The sequence below is a fragment of the Neofelis nebulosa genome, chromosome 8 (assembly GCF_028018385.1).
Source record: "Neofelis nebulosa isolate mNeoNeb1 chromosome 8, mNeoNeb1.pri, whole genome shotgun sequence".
NCBI classification, from domain to species: domain Eukaryota; kingdom Metazoa; phylum Chordata; class Mammalia; order Carnivora; family Felidae; genus Neofelis; species Neofelis nebulosa.
This window is the reverse complement of record NC_080789.1, coordinates 78004690-78023725: the sequence shown is the minus strand read 5'-3', so window position 1 is coordinate 78023725 and position 19036 is coordinate 78004690. Positions and strand designations below refer to the sequence as shown.

At 38.5% G+C, this 19036-nt stretch overlaps 1 protein-coding gene and 1 pseudogene across 7 annotated transcripts in view; one reads left to right on the top strand and one right to left on the bottom strand.

The window, feature by feature from the left end:
• Nucleotides 1–19036, top strand: part of BICD1 (BICD cargo adaptor 1) — a 261478-nt gene that overhangs the window by 90021 nt on the left and 152421 nt on the right. The gene's annotated exons all lie outside the window — the stretch shown is intronic.
• LOC131519785 (transcription initiation factor TFIID subunit 9-like) lies at nt 6604–7447 on the bottom strand (annotated as a pseudogene).

The window sequence follows — 19036 nt, the reverse complement described above, 5'->3', positions numbered from 1 at the left end:
TTTAGTTCTTAGCACCAGGTCTGCTTAGTACTGCACCAAGGTCTGTTTTTCTTAAAATGCCCCCTCACTCTCATGGCTTCTGATGGTCTGTAAGTAAGTACCATCTACCTCCTTCCTTCTCCCTCAAGGCTTTTTGTGAAACCAGTCACCCTCAACTGGAAGCTTTTTCCACTTCCTTCTTGCCTGTTCACTATCAGTGGTTCCCTTCAAGACCAACATCATAAAGGAGCCTTTAGGTCTGGGCTCTGGTTTCATCAATTGCTGGACTGGTGATCCTAGACAAATTTCTTACCTTTAATTTCTCAATATCTTTTTTCCCTTTTATATCACAGGCTGTTGACTTTTTATTTACTGTTCATTTCCACCTTTACTGATGTTCCACTGTTTTCTATTAAGAGTATGCTATGAATTCACAAAGACATGAATATAAGACTAGTAGGGATGAACCGCAGAGAAGAATAAATGTGAGGCAGAAAGGAGGTTATTGTGAATTAGAATAAAATTTGTTTATTTTTAAATGTTTTTTTAATGTTTATTTTTGAAAGAGAGAGAGAGCAAGCCGGGAAGGCAGAGAGGGAAGGGGACAGAGGATCTGAAGCAGGCTCCGTGCTGGCAGCAGAGAACCTGATGTGGTGCTTAAAAACTGTGACATCATGACCTGAGCCAAAGTTGAACGTTTAACTGACTGAGCCACCCCGGTGCTGCTAGAATAGAATGTATTAATAGTTCTTGTAAATTTTTGGAAAGTATTGAGGATAATTAAAAGTTAAAAAATTATATAAGACAGTATATGGGGTACCTGGGGGCTCAGTCAGTTAAGTGTCCAACTCTTAATTTTGGCTCAGGTCATGATCCTAAGTTCATGAGATCGAGCCCCATATTGGGCTCTGCCCTGACAGCACAGAACTGCTTGAGATTCTCTCTTTCAACCTTTCTCTCTGCCCCTCTCCTGTGCTTGTGCTCTCTTTCTCTATTTCTCAAAATAAGTAAACATTTAAAAATATGAAAAAAAATATCTAAGAGACTATATCACTTACAATTTGGCTACATTTTACAGAAAACTCAAGTAGGAGTGGCTTAAACATAAAAGAGGCCCAAAACTAAATGTGGTCACAAAGAGCCCGGGCTTCTTCCCACCTTCTTCCTGCTCTCCTTAGTGCTGGCTTACATGCCAAAAGTCTGCTGATAGTCACAAGATGCTCTTAGCACTCCAGCCATCATGTCTGTATTCCAAGCTGGAAGAAAATGAAATGGCAAAAGTGCACATCTGTCAACTGAATCAGCCCCCTTTGAAAGAGCTTCCCTGGCTTCTATCTACTTGGCTTCTGCTTACATTTCCTTGAACTCCTGTAGAAGTCAAGAAAGTTAGGAAAAGCAGTCTTTAAGCTAGGGCAGTACACCCCAAATAACATCAACATTTCTTATGAAGGAGAGAGAGGGTGGATATTGTTTAGATAACTCACAGTCCCCTTCCACAACAACAGCAAACTAGGGTGGGGGTAGCTGGATGACAGTTTCACTTTGGTTTATTTTTATTTTTATTTGTGTTTTTAATTAAAAATATTTTTAATGTTTATTTTTGAGAGAGAGAGAGAGAGAGAGAGAGAGAGAGAGAGAGAATGTATGAGTGGGGGAGGGGCAGAAGGAGAGGGAGACACAGAATCTGAAGCAGGCTCTAGGCTCTGAGCTGTCATCACAGAGCCCAACATGGGGGCTCGAACTCACGAACTGTGAGATCGTGAGCTGAAGTCGGACACTTAACTGACTGAGCCACCCAGGCGCCCCTATTTTTATTTTTTAAAGTAGGCTTCATGCTAGCGTGGAGCCCAACACGGGGATGGAACTCAGAATCCTGAGATCAAGACCTGAGCTGAGACCCAGAGTCTGATGCTCAACTGACTGAGCCACGCAGGCACCCCAGTTTCACTTTGTTTTAGCCTAATCTTTGCCTAAATTACTTTTGTATTTCCTAACTTCCTATAAGTTCAGAACAAAAGTCTCATATTATCTTAGTAATGCTTTTTATCAGGTTTTTCACTTTCTGATTTGCTGCAGTTCTGCTCTGCATAGTACAGAATACTTGATGCCCAGGCTCTGGAGTCAGGCCACTGGGCTTTTAATCCTGGCTGTGCCGTTGTCCAGCTGGTGACTTTGGCAGATTACTGAACCTACTATTCAAAATAGTGAATAATAATACCATTATTTATTTTAAGTAATGTTTTAGGCTGAGGTGGCTTTTAAACATTCAAGTAAAAGATCAGGTTACTTTACATGAAGGCAAGAAGACACCCTCAAAACATTTGGTTCATTCATTTTGTTAACCAATAAGAACATGAGGGTCCACATACAGAGGAAAAGAAACAATATATCCAAGAAACATTTTTCTTTTCTTATTTGATTCGTAATAAAAGTCACTCAATGTAGTCTCATATCTCAGTCACAACTGAGTTTTAAGAAAATCTAGGCCACATTGATAACTCCATGTTAGTATTTTTGCTAATAGCTGCAAAATCAGGAATATTTCCTCATTAATTTCTTCTTTAGGCTTTCCAAAGAGCCTACAGTATTTCTTCTCTGAGAATAGAGTGTGAGATAATCTTTTTCCTGAATGAAACCAGGTTTTCCTTTTCTGACTCTGGAACTAGAATAATCTCCTGGGGGATCCCTCTTATCTAGGGCGATTGTGGTGGTCACTCTGCCTGAGCTGATTTCTGTTCACTTTCTTGAGCTGAATCAACTCAATGGCTCTACAAGTTGTCCTTTAAAGCACTAGACTTGTTTTTATACAAAACTTGCATATAAATAAAACCACCAGTTTTCCTAAGTTTTAACGAGGCCTTGATATTCCAGCAATTTGGTACCTAAATGCATAGGTTCTGAATAAATGTTGGAAGGAAGGAAGGATGGCAGAAAGGGAAAAAGGGAAGGGAGGGAAAGTTAGCAAAAAGAAATTTTTTTTTTACTGAATATTGGTTTGAATTTTAGTTGGGAAAAGGAATGTAAAATTTATTAATTTTCTACTTGGAGACCCAGAGTATAACTTATGATGACTTAAGAAGTTAAGTTCCTTTTATCTACATCTTAATAGACAAAGATGCTCAATGGATAAAATCCAGAAAAAAATTTTACCTGTATTTTATACATATTTTGTTCAGAAAACAGAATCTATTTAAAGATTGAAGAGGTTTTTTTTTTTTTTCTGGTTGTAATACTCATAAAATGTGTGCATTTGAGTTTTGCTCCTGGACAGACATATTCTGTCCAGTCTTAAAAGCAAGCAGTCTTAAAAGAGATTGATTGCTGAGCATGTATGTTTTTCCTTATGCTGATTCTTAGTCTCTGTAATTTGCTTGAGACTGTGGATAGCTATAGTAATAAGAGACTAGCTTTTAACCCAGGCAAAGGAGGCTGAAGTGAAACATCAGAAATAAGACTGACTATATACATCAACTAAGGGACAGTGGTTGCCTAACCCTTTTGACCCCAAGATTTCTTATGACATAAAACACCCTGCCAACAACAGAGAAAATACTTAGAACCCAGGGAAAGCTAAGGAAGAGGAAGCATGGGTGATCACCAGCCTGGCCAGATGGAGTCCTTTTGGTTGAGCCAAGTTCACCAGGGTAGAAGACCAGATCCTAGCTTGAGGCCCACACCCTGATGAGTAAAACATGTGTTAAAGACTTCAAGGGGCCCAGTGGGGAACAATGAGTAAAATTTGGAGGTCCTGAACTTCCCTAAGTTTTGGGGGTGGGAGAGGAAAGGTATAACTTTTTTCTTTTTCTACTTTTTGGGTTTATTTATATTTTCCTCAGTAATTACATATATTACTCATATAAAGGTTTTATATATTCACTGGCTAAATTTCAAAATCAATATGGATTTGCTCCTTTCCTACAAAGTATGACATTTTCATTTAATAGATTGCCGTCAGTACTCACATTCTGTTTGATGCAGATAGTTCAAAGCTTAAATAACAATGAATAAGGTTTAGATGATACAAATTACCCCTTCTTTCTCAGGGGAACTGCCCCTCACTTCAGTACCTTAACATCTGTGGCGCATTATGGGATAGTCTAGAGACAGGCACACTTCTGTCAATATGATTTATGATGGACTTGGCACTTGATATCAGCAGGAAAGGAGGGACAATTCATTACATAGTGCTAGGGATATTGATTATTTATATAGAAAATAATTAAAATAGATCTGTACTTCATTCCACACACAAAAATCAATTTCATGTAGATTAAGGGAGTTAAATGTAAAAGGCAAAACTTTTGAACTTTTGGAAGAAAATACAGAATAGCTTTATGACCTTGAAGAAGGGAAGGATCTTAAATGAGACACAAAAGTCCTGGCCAGAGAGCAAGGGATTAGTCACTGGACCTAAAACTAAGGACATTACTTCATCAAAAGACATCACTAAAAGATTGGAGCGGCGGGGAGAGCAACAAACCAGGAGAAAATATTTGCCATACTTATTAGTAACAAATAGTAAGGGAACAGGAACCTGTCCTTTAGAAAATGAGACCTTATGTTTTCAAAAGACACTGTAAAATGTGTGAAAAGACAAACCATAAATACTGGGGGAAGATATTTGCCATGCATATAACTGACAAATTAGTAAAGGTGGGGGCGGGGGGAAACACTCTGTTGAAAAACGGAAAAAAAAGCCTTGAGTAGAAACTACACAGAAATGGAAAGGTGAACGGTTAATAAAAATATGAAAATGCATAACCTCATTTGTAATCATGGAAATGCAAATTAAACCACTAGGTGGTACTATTTTACCCTCCCCAAGGTGGTAAAAACTTTAAAGCCTTCAAGTAAACAGTAAGGATGTGGAGCATTTGGAACTCTCGGTCGCTGCTGGTGGCAGTGTGAGTTGGCCCAGCATTGGAGTCCCCTGCAGCCCTGCTGGGGAGAGCAGAGCTGTGTGTGATCTGCAACCTGGCCATTCAGCTCCTGGCCCGCACCCCAGACCTGTGGTCCTCAACCCTTCCTTACGTTAAAATCTCAAAATGAGTGTGTCAGAAATACTTAGGCGAGGACTTACCCCAGACCTGTGGATACCAAACTGTGTGCCCAGGGTGCCCAGGGGCACTGCGGCAGCCCCACAGAGGACCAAGGGATATTCACATATATTTGTTTGAGGGCAACACAGTGATACTTGGCCTCTGTTGACACTGTGTGAGCTACTAGCTCCAGATAGTTCAGTTCACAGTTTCAATATCAGATTGGGCTACATTCTTCTTTTTTTTTTAGCACAATATTTTGCAAAGCTGGGTTTTCAGTGGTTGCTAATAAAAAGCAGATGCCATGCGAAAATCAATGTGTAACAGGAAATGAGGGTGACAGGGTCCAATCTGATTCCAGGTTTGAGAAGTTGTGCAGTGCCCAGGGGATACACACATCTCATTAGTAAATAATTATGGTTATTTAAGAATGACATTAGACTATTATTTTTTCTTTAAATTTGCATACATTAGATTTTTTTAATGAATGACAACTTTATTTTTTATTTTTTATTTTTTTACTTTCTGTAATTTATTTGTCTTTTATAATTTACATCCATGTTAGTTAGCACATGGTGCAACAATGATTTCAGGAGCAGATTCCATAAGCCCCTTACCCGTTTAGCCCATCCTCCCCTCCCACAACCCCTCCAGCAACCCTCTGTTGTTCTCTATATTTAAGAGTCTCTTCTGTTTTGTCCCCCCTCCCTGTTTTTATATTATTTTTCCTTCCCTTCCCTTGTGTTCATCCGTTCTGTGTCTTAAAATCCTCCTATGAGTGAAGTCATATGACATTTGTCTTTCTCTGACTGACTGATTTTGCTTAGCGTACTACCCTCTAGCTCCATCCACATAGTTGCAAATGGCAAGATTTCATTCTTTTTGATTGCCGAGTAATACTCCATTGTATATATATATACCACGTGTTCTTTATCCATTCGTCCATCAGTGGATATTTGGGCTCTTTCCATACTTTGGTTATTGTCAATAGTGCTGCTGTAAACACTGGGGTGCATGCATCCCTTCGAAACAGCACACCTGTATCCCTTGGATAAATACCTAGCAGTGCAATTGCTGGGTTGTAGGGTAGTTCTATTTTCAGTTTTTTGGGGAACCTCCATACTGTTTTCCAGAGTGGCTGCATCCGTCTTGCATTCCTACCAGCAATGCAAAAGAGATCCTCTTTCTCCGCATCCTTGCCAACATCTGTTGTTGACTGAGTTGTTAATGTTAGCCATTCTGACAGGTGTAAGGTGGTATCTCATTGTGGTTTTGATTTGTATTTCCCTGATGATGAGTGATGTTGAGCACTTTTTCATGTGTCGCTTTGCCATCTGGATGTCTTCTTTGGAGAAGTATCTATTCAGTGTGACAACTTTATTTTTTACACTTAAAGGCTGATGAAAAACCATTACTAATCCTTTTAAAGAAAATGCAACATCTCTATCAGAAAGGATGACTGTATTTACTGATTAAATACCATTTACGTTTTTTACAACACAGTTCGAAGACACCGAACATACATGTTTAATCTCAGTACAGTGGATTCAAGACCAAGTATAAGTACTAAAGCATCAAGGCCAGATTACAAATTATCATAGTCATCATTGTCATTGTCATCATCATCATCATCATCTTCTCATTTTCTTTTCAGCACATTTGATGATTCATTGGCAGTACTTTGTGATGACACCATTTAGTGGTAATAAGGATGTTTTTGGACCCAATTAATGATGGATTAACCAGAATGTTCTGAACCGTGGATGTTGCAGAAACTGATGCTTTATCAGCTTGGGACTGTGCAGTGGGCAGCACAGGACTGTAAACCTTTGCTCTGTGAGGAACATTGGAGTCCCGAATTTAGTTGACACAGTGTGGGTTTGTGGGTTTGGCATGCCAAGTGTGGGTCTACTAGTCTACTAGTCTACTACATCTTAGTCTGCTAGTAACTGAACCAATAATTAACTGTGGAACTGTTATTCTTCTCACAGAAGTAGATGCCTTTTTTTTTTTTTTTTTTTTTTTTTTTTTTTTTAATAAAGATGAAGTCTATAGTTTGGAGCAGTGAACCAGTATCTCTCAGGTGGCGACCTGGGACCTGAATATGGCTTGGCTACTGGCAAAGGAGTTTGATTTCTTTGCCTTGCAATGTCTAATAGAAAAATCTCTTGGGGGAGGGGAGGTAAAAGACTGATCAGCATTACATTGGGTTGCCAATCACACATCATTTGCATCAACAGTAGCTTTCTTAGCATGCCTTCAATAAATTTTTGCTTCATCTAGAATTGTGATCACATATCAGAAGGCAAACTCCACCTGATTTATAACTCTTGGCTTATATTCTGTAATGCCCATATCTTCAGGATTTGTGCCATCATCTGTGCATCTTTCAGCATGCTCTTGGGAGAAGCCATCTTGCCAGACTCCATGATCTCCATTGTGGCTAAATAACCCACATTAATGTATTTCAGTCTTGATCTTGCAAGTTCTTTGCCTAGCGTGTTTTTTCCAACCCCTGGTGTACCACACTGGCTCCAGGAGCCTTGGCTCACGTGCTGTACATATGTTAGTTTTTCAAACACCTACTACATTGTTAGGACATAAATACTTATTTAGGAAAGAGTTGTTCAGTAGTTCTTTTGTCCTGGGGTGCCATGAAAACATTATTGAGACACCAGGTGTGCCTTAAACCATGAATGCTTAGGAATCTCTATCCCAAATCAGTTAACTCAGAATATTTGGAGATGGAGTCTGTGTGTCTGTTTTCAAGAACTTTACAGGTGATTCTAATAGGCCACTAGGACTGTACCATTATAGAGAAACTTTTGCACTTGTGATTTAGGATAATGCTATTCAAAGTATATCTGGGGACCAGCACTGTTTGCAAATTATTTCCTGCAGGTCTACCAAGATGAATATAGTTTATATTAATCACACTTTCAGTGAGGTACAGTTTTTATAATCCTTTTGTAATCCTCTTTTACTCCTACGTTATGTTTGTTCTGAGTTAAGTTTATTGAAATACAATTTTATGTCTCTTACATTTATTAATAAAAAAATTGGATAAGTGAATTCTGGTGAGGATGTGGAGCACTGTGAACCCCCATGCATTGCTGGTGCAAATGAAAAATGATGCAGCCACTCTGGAAGACAATTTGGGGGTTTCCTGTAAAACTAAACATATTCTTGCCATATGATCTAGTGATCACGGTCCTTGACATCTAAAGGAATATGGATATGAAAACATATCCACAAAAAGCCTGTACATGGATGTTTACAGCAGCTTTGTTCATAGTTGCCAAAACTTAAAAAAAATTTTTTTTTAATGTTTGTTTATTTTAGAGACAGAGAGAGCACAAACAGGGGAGGGGCAGAGAGAGCCAGAGACAGAATCTGAAACAGGCTGCAGGCTCTGAGCTGTCAGCACAGAGCCCGACATGGGGCTTGAACCCACAAACTGTGAGATCATGACCTGAGCTGAAGTCGGACGCTTAACCGACTGAGCCACCCAGGTGTCCCGATAGTTGCCAAAACTTGAAAGCAACAAAGATGTCCATCAGTAGATGAATGAATAAATAAAAGGTAGTCCCTCTAAACAATGGAATCTTATTTAGTGCTAAAAAGAAACGAGCCATCAAGCCATGAAAAGACATGGAGGAAACTTATATACATATTGCTAAATGAAAGAAGCCAATCTGAGAATGCTAAATACATACGTATGATTCCAACTATATGACATTGGCAAAACCACAATGGAGATAGTGGAAAGATCAGTGGTTGCCAGGAGCTAGTGGGGATGAGTAGGCAGGACACAGAATTTTTAGGGCGGTGAAACTGTTTGGTATGATGAAGGTGGTTACATGTCATTATACATTTTTCTAAATCTATACAAAGTACAACACCAAGAGTGCATACTAATGTAAAGTATGGACTTTGAATGATAATGATGTGTCAGTGTAGGTTCGTTGATTGTAACAAATGTGCCTCTCTGGTGGGGAAGGCTATACATGTGTAGGGATAAGGAATAATGGGAAATCTCCATAACCTTCCTCTCAATTTTGATGTGTACCTAAAAGTGCTCTTAAAAAAATAGTCTTAAAAAGAATTGAGGCCTATATTTTGTATTTTTCTTCTCACATTTTTAGCAATTTGTTTGTCCAGCTTTATTAAGGTATAATTGACTTGCAACAAACTGCACATATTTAAAGTGAACAGTTTGTTCAATTTTGACATATGCATGCATTTATTAAACCATTACCACAACCAAAATAATGAACATATCTATAAGTCCTTAAAATATTTTCAGGGGCGCCTGGGTGGCTCGGTCGGTTAAGTGTCCGACTTCAGTTCAGGTCACGATCTCACGGTCCGTGAGTTCGAGCCCCGCGTCGGGCTCTGGGCTGATGGCTCAGAGCCTGGAGCCTGCTTCCGATTCTGTGTCTCCCTCTCTTTCTGCCCCTCCCCCGTTCATGCTCTGTCTCTCTCTGTCTCAAAAATAAACGTAAAAAAAAAAAAAAAAAGAAAAAAAAATTAAAAAAACAAAAAACAACAACAAAAAAATATTTTCATGCCCCTTGATAATCTCTCCCTTTTGCCCCTCCACACCCCTTCCTCAACACCCCCTACCCCATCTCAGAGCAACCACTCATCTGCTTTCTGTCACTACTGATTCTTTTACATTCTCTAGAATGTCATGTAAATGGAATCTGACAGTATACACTCTTGTTTTGTCTGGGTTCTTGTACTCAGCACGATTATTTTGCATACGTTGCATGTATCAGCGTTCATTCCTTTTCATTGCCGAGTAATGTTCCATTGTATGGCTCTACCATATTTGTTTATTTGTTCACCTCTCGGTGGACATTTGAGTTGTTTTTCATTTTGTATATTACAAATAAAGTTGCTATAGGGGTGCCTGGGTGGCTCAGTTGGTTGAGCATCCAACTTCAGCTCAGGTCATGATTTCACAACTCGTGAGTTCGAGCCCCGCGTTGGACTCTGTGCTGACAGCTTGGAGCCTGGAGCCTGCTTCAGACTCTGTGTCTCCCTCTCGCTCTGCCCCTTACCCACTCGCATTATGTCTCTGTCTCTCTCAAAAATAAATAAACATTAAAAAAATTAAAAAAAAAAACAAAGTTGCTATAAATATTTATGTACAAATCTTTATGTGGACACATGCTTTCATTTATTTTGGGTAAATAAATACCTAGGAGCGGAACAGTTAGGTCATATGGTCGGTGTATGCTTATAGTAATTTATTTTTATTGCATTTTACAAAAGCATTAGTCTACCAAAGATTGGAAATAAAATTGTTCCTCACCACATGTATTTTGAGAAGTATTAGCCTAGGAGATAGGCAGAAGAATATCCAGAGCTGCATTGTTTATATCAAAAAACTAGAAGCAATCCAATTATCATTGTCAGGAGAATAGATTATTAAAATGAGGTAATCGGGCGCCTGGGTGGCTCAGTCGGTTAAATGTCTGACTTCGGCTCTGGTCATGATCTCGCGGTTTGTGAGTTCAAGCCCCGCATGGGTCTCTGTGCTGACAGCTCAGAACCTGGAGCCCACTTTGGATTCTGTGTCTCCATTTCTCTCTGCTCCTCCCCTGCTCATGCTCTGTCTCTCTCTCCTTCAAAAATAAACATTCAAAAAAAATTTTAATGAGGTATATATTTATACATTTGTTATTCAGTAGAATATAGCAATGAAAAAAGATGAATTACAGCTATACCAATCAAAATAGATATATTGTAGGAATGTAAACTTGAGTTAAAAAAGCAAATTACAAAAGAATGCATATGGAATGATTCCATTGTAGGACTTCAAAAACAAGCAATATTGAACAATATATTATTTACAAATACATACATATATGGTAAACTACAAAAAAGCAAGGAAATGGTAAATACAGAATAGTGTTTACTTGGGGGGCGTTGGGGTGCAATGAGGGAGATAGGGCAAACAGAAACTTTTGAGACTAACAAATTGTGGTCTTTTTTTTAAACTACAGAAATTAATTTTGATGTTATTTTTTGTGCTTATATTTTGTTATAAATTTTCTTTGTGTATGTTCAATATATAACAACAACATTTAGAAAAATCTCTGAACTGGGGCTCCTGAGTGGCTCAGTCGGTTAAGCGTCCGACTTCGGCTCAGGTTATGATCTCACACTTTGTCAGTTGGAGCGCCATGTCGGGCTCTGTGCTGACAGCTCAGAGCCTGGAGCCTGTTTTGGATTCTGTGCCTCCCTCTCTCTCTGCCCCTCTCCCACTCACGCTCTATCTCTCAAAAATGAATAATGTTAAAAAAAAAAAAAAGAAAGAAAAGTCTGAATAGTTTTAAAAGGCTGCCTGAATAGTTCTGGGGCACCTGGGTGGCTCAGTTGGTTAAGCGTCTGACTCTTGATTTCGGCTCAGGTCATAATCTCATGGTTCATAGGTTTGAGCCCCGCCTCAGGCTGTGTGCTGACAGTGCACAGCCTGCTTGGGATCCTGTCTCTCCTCTCTCTGCCCTGACCCTGCCCCCCCCCCCCAAATAAATAAATAAACTTAAAAAAAAAATAAAAGGGGGTTTGTTTACCAAGACAGAAGGTGCCAATTATAAACCATCAAGAATACCAAAAAAAATCTAGGCTTTAAGTAAATATATATGTGAATGATAGGCTGTTAGGTATTACACTTGGAAATATCAGAGGCAATAACTCAAGTTATCATAGATATCTTGTTTTTCCAAGATGGATGGAATTTACAATGTGGTAGGAGTTAGGTTAAAAGTCAGAAAAGATAGGGAAAGTTAAGGAAGAGTTGCAAGTTCTCACTGAAAGAAGATAAAGCTGAATTCTTTGTTAAAGTAAACTTTAGAGCTTAGGCCTTGAGACATTTCTCTTGTTTTTTTGCTTGTTTGTTTGTTTTTACATTTTGAATGGCTTAATAAGAAAAAGCGTACATCAGAACTCCCTTTCCGGTAAGAGGTTTAGGGTTTCAGAAATGCACAGGGAGCTGTGATTCACGGAGAGAACAGCCCCTGAGTCATGCACAAGTTCGCAGAGAACCTCGCACCAGACCTGAGACTTCCAAAGGGGAGGTGAGAGGCAGGGGCAGACAGTGTTTAGTAAGCCTCTACTGTGTGCAAGGTATTTTGTATGGGTTTTATACCTCTTCTCTGATACCCTTACCTTTGAGGGCCAGTCTGTTTTTATTTTTAAGGTAGATGGTATTATTCTCGTTTATGTACATGTGAGGACTGAGACATAGAAATTCAAAACCTTGCCAGAGATTTCAGAAGAGGCTTATTTAAACCCAAATGTGTTTGATTCCAAAGCACGTTTTCTTCCTCCTGATAATAGCCAGTAATTTTTGAGCATTTACTGTATTTGTACCAAGAACTGTTCCAAGTGATACATAGATTTTCTCTTTTAAGCCTAACAATAACCCTATGAGATAAGAAAACTGAGGTATAAGATGTTAAGTAACTTGTTCAGTGTTCTACAGTTAGGAAGTGGCAGAGTTGCTCTAGCTCAGGAGCCCATGCCCTTGACCTCTTCTGCCTCTTATGAGTACATGTGCCCTTTCAAGGATCAGGCTTGATTCTCACTGTCAAGGATACCCTAGGACTCCTAGTAACTTTTGAGCCATGAGTCATCGAAACCGATTTTTCCCAGCTGGGTACTTTTGGGTTGTCTCACCTCCAGTGATCTCTTCCCTTGTTATTGGATCATACCCTCTAAGATACTTTCCTGCTGGAATAAGTCGTTTGGGAAATGTTTCTCAGTCACTTCTAACAAGTGTAGCTCATTTATTCCTGTGTGTGTTATGCACACACTTTATGAAATCTTTTGGACCCATTATTTCCCACGGAATGAGTGGATCCTTAGTAGAACTCTCAGTTCTCTTAAACTCTCAGACTATATTCTTTAACATGGGCTTTCTTTAAGGCTTAAATTTCAAAGAAATGGTAATTCAACATTATTTAAACCATACGATGGGATTATAACTCCTATCCTTTCTACTCCAAAAGTATTTGAAGTAGATCAAAATAAAAGAAGCCCATACCATGGGGGTAAATACAACAAAAACTCAAAACAGTATAGAGAAAACAGGAGAGAGTTATGCCAGAAACTTAAGATATTTTAGTTAATTGCTCTAGAGCACTTAATGTTGAATTTCCTGGCCAGCTGAGGCAACAGAGAAATATAATTGGTCAGACAGTTTTTACTATATGTTTAAATCTTTTTTTTTAATGTTTATTTATTTTGAGGGAGAGAGAGACAGAGTGTGAGCAGTGGAGGGGCAGAGAGAGAGGGAGACACAGAATCCAAAGCAGGCTCCAGGCTCCAAGCTGTCAGCACAGAGCCCGATGCAGGGCTCAAACTCACAAACCATGAGATCATGACCTGAGCTGAAGTCGGATGCTTAACTGAGCCACCCAGGTGCCCCTATATATGTTAAAGAAGGTAACGTTGTTCATTGGAGAGGATGGGTTACAATGATAGGTTAGTTGCCAACCGTTTTTTCCTACATATTAAATCATGGCTCAATATTTCCTGATGCACCCAGATCTTAAAGTGCTACATGTAGTAGAGATTTTGAAGGACTGCCATTGATAGTCCTTTAAAGAGGTGCCATGGCACTGCAGTAATTCTTGTTTAGTAACACTGAAATTTAGGCTTGCTGCTGAGGGGAAAGGCCAGATTCTGGCTCACTCTACCTCCTTTGTTCAGGTTCTGCTCAAAGGTCACCCTCTTCCCTGATGGTGCTGTTGAAATAGGTGGGCACCTGCCTTACTCTCTATCCCTGTTCTGTCCAACATGGTAGCCACTAGCCAAATGTAACAATTAAAATTAATGAAATTACATAAAATGAAAAAATTCAATTCTTTGGTCACTCTGGCCACAATTTCAGAGCCCATCAGTCACATGTGGTTAGTGGTTAGTGGGCAACATAGATACATCTTTGCAGAAAGTTCTATTAGGCAGTGCTATTCTGTGCTTTTATGCTTGCTTTCATTTTCTTTCTAGAACTTTTCCAACATTATGCCACATACTTACTGATTTATTTATGTTCCACTGGAATGTATGCTCCCACTAGCAGAGATCTTTTTTCTAGAACATTGCAGATCTTCAGTGCTTAAAGCAGTGCCTATTACAGTTCTCTGTAAGTACTTGTTGAGCACTTAGATCAATGAAATGAATGAATAGATTTTAATATTTGAAATGAAAAAGATTTTGTCTGATGTCCTTGGATGATTTAGTATATTGTTTTGCCACAGTTTTTAAGATGAAAGAATGAAAATTCCGTAACCAAGGACACATATTTTTAAGATAATGTAACATTATTAAATACACTAGCCAAACTTTTATTTCTTTTATCATTCATATTAGGAAGGATAATAAGTATGAAAACTCCACTTAACAGCTAGTGTATTGTCCTGAACATGGAGGTAAAAAATATCAGTTTTCTTTAGGTTAAGAAGTCATGTGAGTAGGATGAGAAAGGAAAAAACTATTTTGTAGCTAACTGGACTTCCATTGGTATGTAATTCAAAGCAACTGTGATTCCATTGTAATGGAATATATGAAGATAATATCCTACAATTAAATCCTAATACATTCCAAAATTGTATAGAGATATCAATTTACCTGAATTAATTTCAAATGAAAATTACCCATGAAATGATTGCAGTACATAAAAGTATTTGCTGTCTGAAAGATAACTAGAGGCATGACTACCCTGGGTTTGCCTATATACATAGACATCGAAGCTAGTTTTGTGATTTCTGTCAAGGATACAGCTTCAATGGCCTTGAAGAAGATTGTCTTCTCTTGGGTCCAGCTTTGTCGGGATATACTTGGAGTAGTGATGGAGGAGGAAGCTACCTGGCAGAGCCAGACAGGTCTGGTGAATGCACTTTGACAATTAACCAAATGATAGATGTCAGCTGGTATCCCATCCCATTCTAGTTACTGACAGTTAGGAATTAGGTAAAGTAGGAGTGTTTTCTCCTTTTTTCTTCCTTTCTAAATTGCAGGTATTTTCTGAGTAGTGTTAGCACTCAGTGCATTTGCAAATGTAGATCATGGGGCTTCTGTAGCCTATGCAGCACTGCTATTATTTTTCTATTTCAAGTGAGAAACACCATGGTTAATGTCCTTGGATAACCTTGCATACTTTCACTGGTTTTTAAATCAGGTCCAATGAAGGGCCAAGTTCTTCATTAAAATAATAACTAACTTTGGAAGCCCATATGTTCAGTTAAGGTTCTGAGCTGCAATAAATGTAAAGAGTCATCAAAATGTTTATATTTGCAATTTCAGTTCTTGATTCTTTTTTGAAATCTGTTCTATGTATATATTTGAAAAATTTTATCTCCTTTGGTGTTGGACCCAGAGTATAATTTTTAAAACTTTATGTCAGGGGTGGAGAGGTACAGTCACTTGCTGTTAAGACTTTAGGGTTTGTTTCAGCTACCAAGAGAGCATTGCTTATGTACTGAAAATAATATGACCCCCATTTTTGAGTGCCTAATAAGTCTATTGATTTTACTCAGGAAGAGTAAAGAATATGTCCTCTGGCAGTTTTCTATTATGAAGAAGTGGAAAAATAGGTTGTAAAAAAGAAGGTAGCTGAGGTGCTTGATACAGTTAATGCTAATTGTAAATTTTACTGATGCCTAACTATGTAGTCAGGGTTCCTTTGCTAGGGGGAAGGTAGGTGAAGACTTCACCAGGTCACCATGGGGAAGTGTGCTGCCAGACCTCTCCCCTCCAAAGGCTTTCTAATGGGTAATGAATTCAGAATTGCCCTCACAGAATTTGACCACTACTGATGGAAAAGCAAAGTAAACATCACCTCTGAAGATAATTTTTCATCTGCTCATGAGTCTATATGTTTATTACTACAGCTAGAAATTTGGCTACTCAAATAAGAATTTATTTCTGTTTGGAGACTTAACAAGCCAAACACCAAAATGAATGTTCTACTCTGTACAGATGAACGTCCATCTGTCCATACTGGAATGTTTCCTTCTCAGTTGATGCTTAGGAACCATCTTTTGATTTTGATCTATGTAGAAATTCTAAAGAAGATAGTTTACTGAGACATAGGTTTGCAGGTTATTATTTTTGAAAGTTTCTGTTCTATGAGTATAATTTGAAGAAGAGTCTTTGAAATAATGAAATCATACTGTCTCCTCCTAAGTTTTACGATTTCCCTTGTAATGGATCAACACATACCTTTTCTGCCTTCAGGTTTGTAATGATGTCAAACAATTTTCCAGATTAACTCCAGCCTGTATGAAGTCCAGCAGCATAATTTTATGACATTTTAAATTTCAGAATAAAATTGCATTACATAATAAAGCCTCAGTACTATTTTTTTTTAATTAAAGTATAGTTGACATACAGTGTTATGTTAGTTTCAGGTGTACAACATAGTCAATAACTTTATATATTATGCTGTGGTTATCACAAGTGTAGCTACCATCTGTCACTATATAATGCTATTACAATACCATTGACTGTATTCCCCATGCTGTACCTTTCATCCCAGTAACTTACTCATTCCATAACTGGAAGACTTTGTCTCCCACTCCCCTTCGCCCATTTTGTCCATACCCCCACTCCCCTCCCTCTGGCAACCATCAGTATGTTCTCCGTATTTATGGGTCTGTTTCTGCTTTTTGTTTGTTTTGTTTTGGTTTTTTTTGTTTTTGTTTTTGTTTTTTTAATTTTTTTTTTTCAACGTTTATTTATTTTTGGGACAGAGAGAGACAGAGCATGAACGGGGGAGGGACAGAGAGAGAGGGAGACACAGAATCGGAAACAGGCTCCAGGCTCTGAGCCATCAGCCCAGAGCCTGACGCGGGACTCGAACTCACGGACCACGAGATCGTGACCTGGCTGAAGCCGGACGCTCAACCGACTGCGCCACCCAGGCGCCCCTGTTTTGTTTTGTTTTTGAGGTGCCACATATAAGTGGAATCATATGGTATTTGTCTTTCTCTATCTGACTCATTTCACGTAACATAATGTCTTCTAGGTCCATCCATGTTGTCACAAATGGCAAAATCTCATTCTTTTTTATGACTGAGTAATATTCCGGTGTGTGTGTGTGTGTGTGTGTGTGTGTGTGTGTGTGTGTATACCACATCTTTCTTATCCATTCATCTATTGATGGATACTTGGGTTGCTTTTGTATCTTGACTATTGTAAATAATAATGCAATAAATATAAGGGTGCATATATTTTTTTGAATTAGTGTTTTTGTGTTCTTTGGGTAAATACCCAAAGTACTTCTAATTAAATACAGTATTCCATTGGTGTTGAAGTACATGTATTCTTTTTTTTTTTAATTTTTTAATGTTTATTTTTGAGAGAGAGAAAGGGCACACAAGAAGGGGAGGAGCAGAGAGAGGGAGACACAGAATCCAAGGCGGGTTCCAGTCTCTGAGCTGTCTGCACAAAGTCCAACGCAGGGCTCAAACTCACAAAATGCAAGATCATGACCTGAGCTGAAGTTGGTTGCATAACTGATTGAGCTACTCAGGGACCCCTCAAGTACATTTATTCTTCATAATTCTTTATGCCACTATTTTATCAGATCTACCAAATTCTTTAGGGTAGAAACTATACCTATTTATTTAACTTTTCATTTTGAAATAACTCTAGACATAGAAAAAACTCCAAAAATACTACACTGAATTCCCCAAATGTTAACATCGTACAAAACCATAGGAAAATTATGGAAACCAGAAATTTGCCTTGATACAGTATTATTAACCGATATAAAGAATTTATTTCATTTTTGCCAGTTGCCCTACTAATGTCTTTTTTCGGGTCTAGGATCCAATCCAAACTCCCACATAGCATTTTATTGTCATGTTTTCTTAGTCTCACCTAGTCTAGAGGTGTCTTTATTTATTTTTATGGAACTTAATACTTTTCAAGAGTCCTGGCCAATACTTTTGTGGAATGTCCTCCAGTTATGGTTTGTCTGATGTATTCTTATGATAAGAATTGGCTTATATGTTTTTGGCAAGAATACCACAGAAGAGATGCCGTCCCCTCTTACTGTGTTATATTAGAGAGTACATGATGTCAGTATGCTTCATTGCTGCTGATCTAACTTTTGGTCACATAAGGTGATCAGGATTCTCCACTGCAAGTTTCCCATTTTTCCAACTGGAATTTATAAGTATCATGGGAGAAGATACTTTAAGACTATGCAAATATCCTGTTTCTCATCATACTTTTGGCCTATGAATTTTATATTCCATTGATCATTTTTTCCTGCAACAATGATTACTTGGTGTTTCCCAAATGATGATATATTTTATCTCCACCATTCCTACTACACCTAAAAATTAGAGTTCTACTATAAGGAAGAGCAATTCCTTCTTCCCTCATTTATTCAGTTATTTTATCAATGTGGACTCATGACGGTATTATTCTATGGATTATAATTCATTACTGTAATTATTTATTTTATTGACCAAATTATACCAGATTTGGCCATTGTGAGCCCCTTCTGGTAGGCTCTTGTGTTCTTTGACAGATCCCTATCATTTTTTGAAAGCATTTTGTTACTTACTCTTTGGCACCGCAAGATGTATGAAATTCATTTTGCTCTAGTTCAAGAATGGGTTATTTCTCCAAAGAGCCCTAGTTCTTTTATTTACTTATTTATTTTAATGGTTATTCATTTTTGAGAGAGCGTGAGCAGCGGAGGGGCAGAGAGAGGGAGGTACAGAAGATCCAGAGTAGGCTCTGAGCTGTCAGCACAGAGCCTGATGCGGGGCTCAAACTCATGAACTGTGATATCATGACCTGAGCCAAAGTTGGATGCTTACTTGAGCCACCCAAGTGCCCCGAGCCCTAAATCTTTTCTTTTTTTAAAAAAATTTTAAACGTTTATTTATTTTTGAGAGAGTGAGCGGGGGAGGGGCAGAGAGCGAGGGAGACACAGAATCTGAAGCAGGCTCCAGGCTCTGAGCTGTCAGCACAGAGCCTGATGTGGG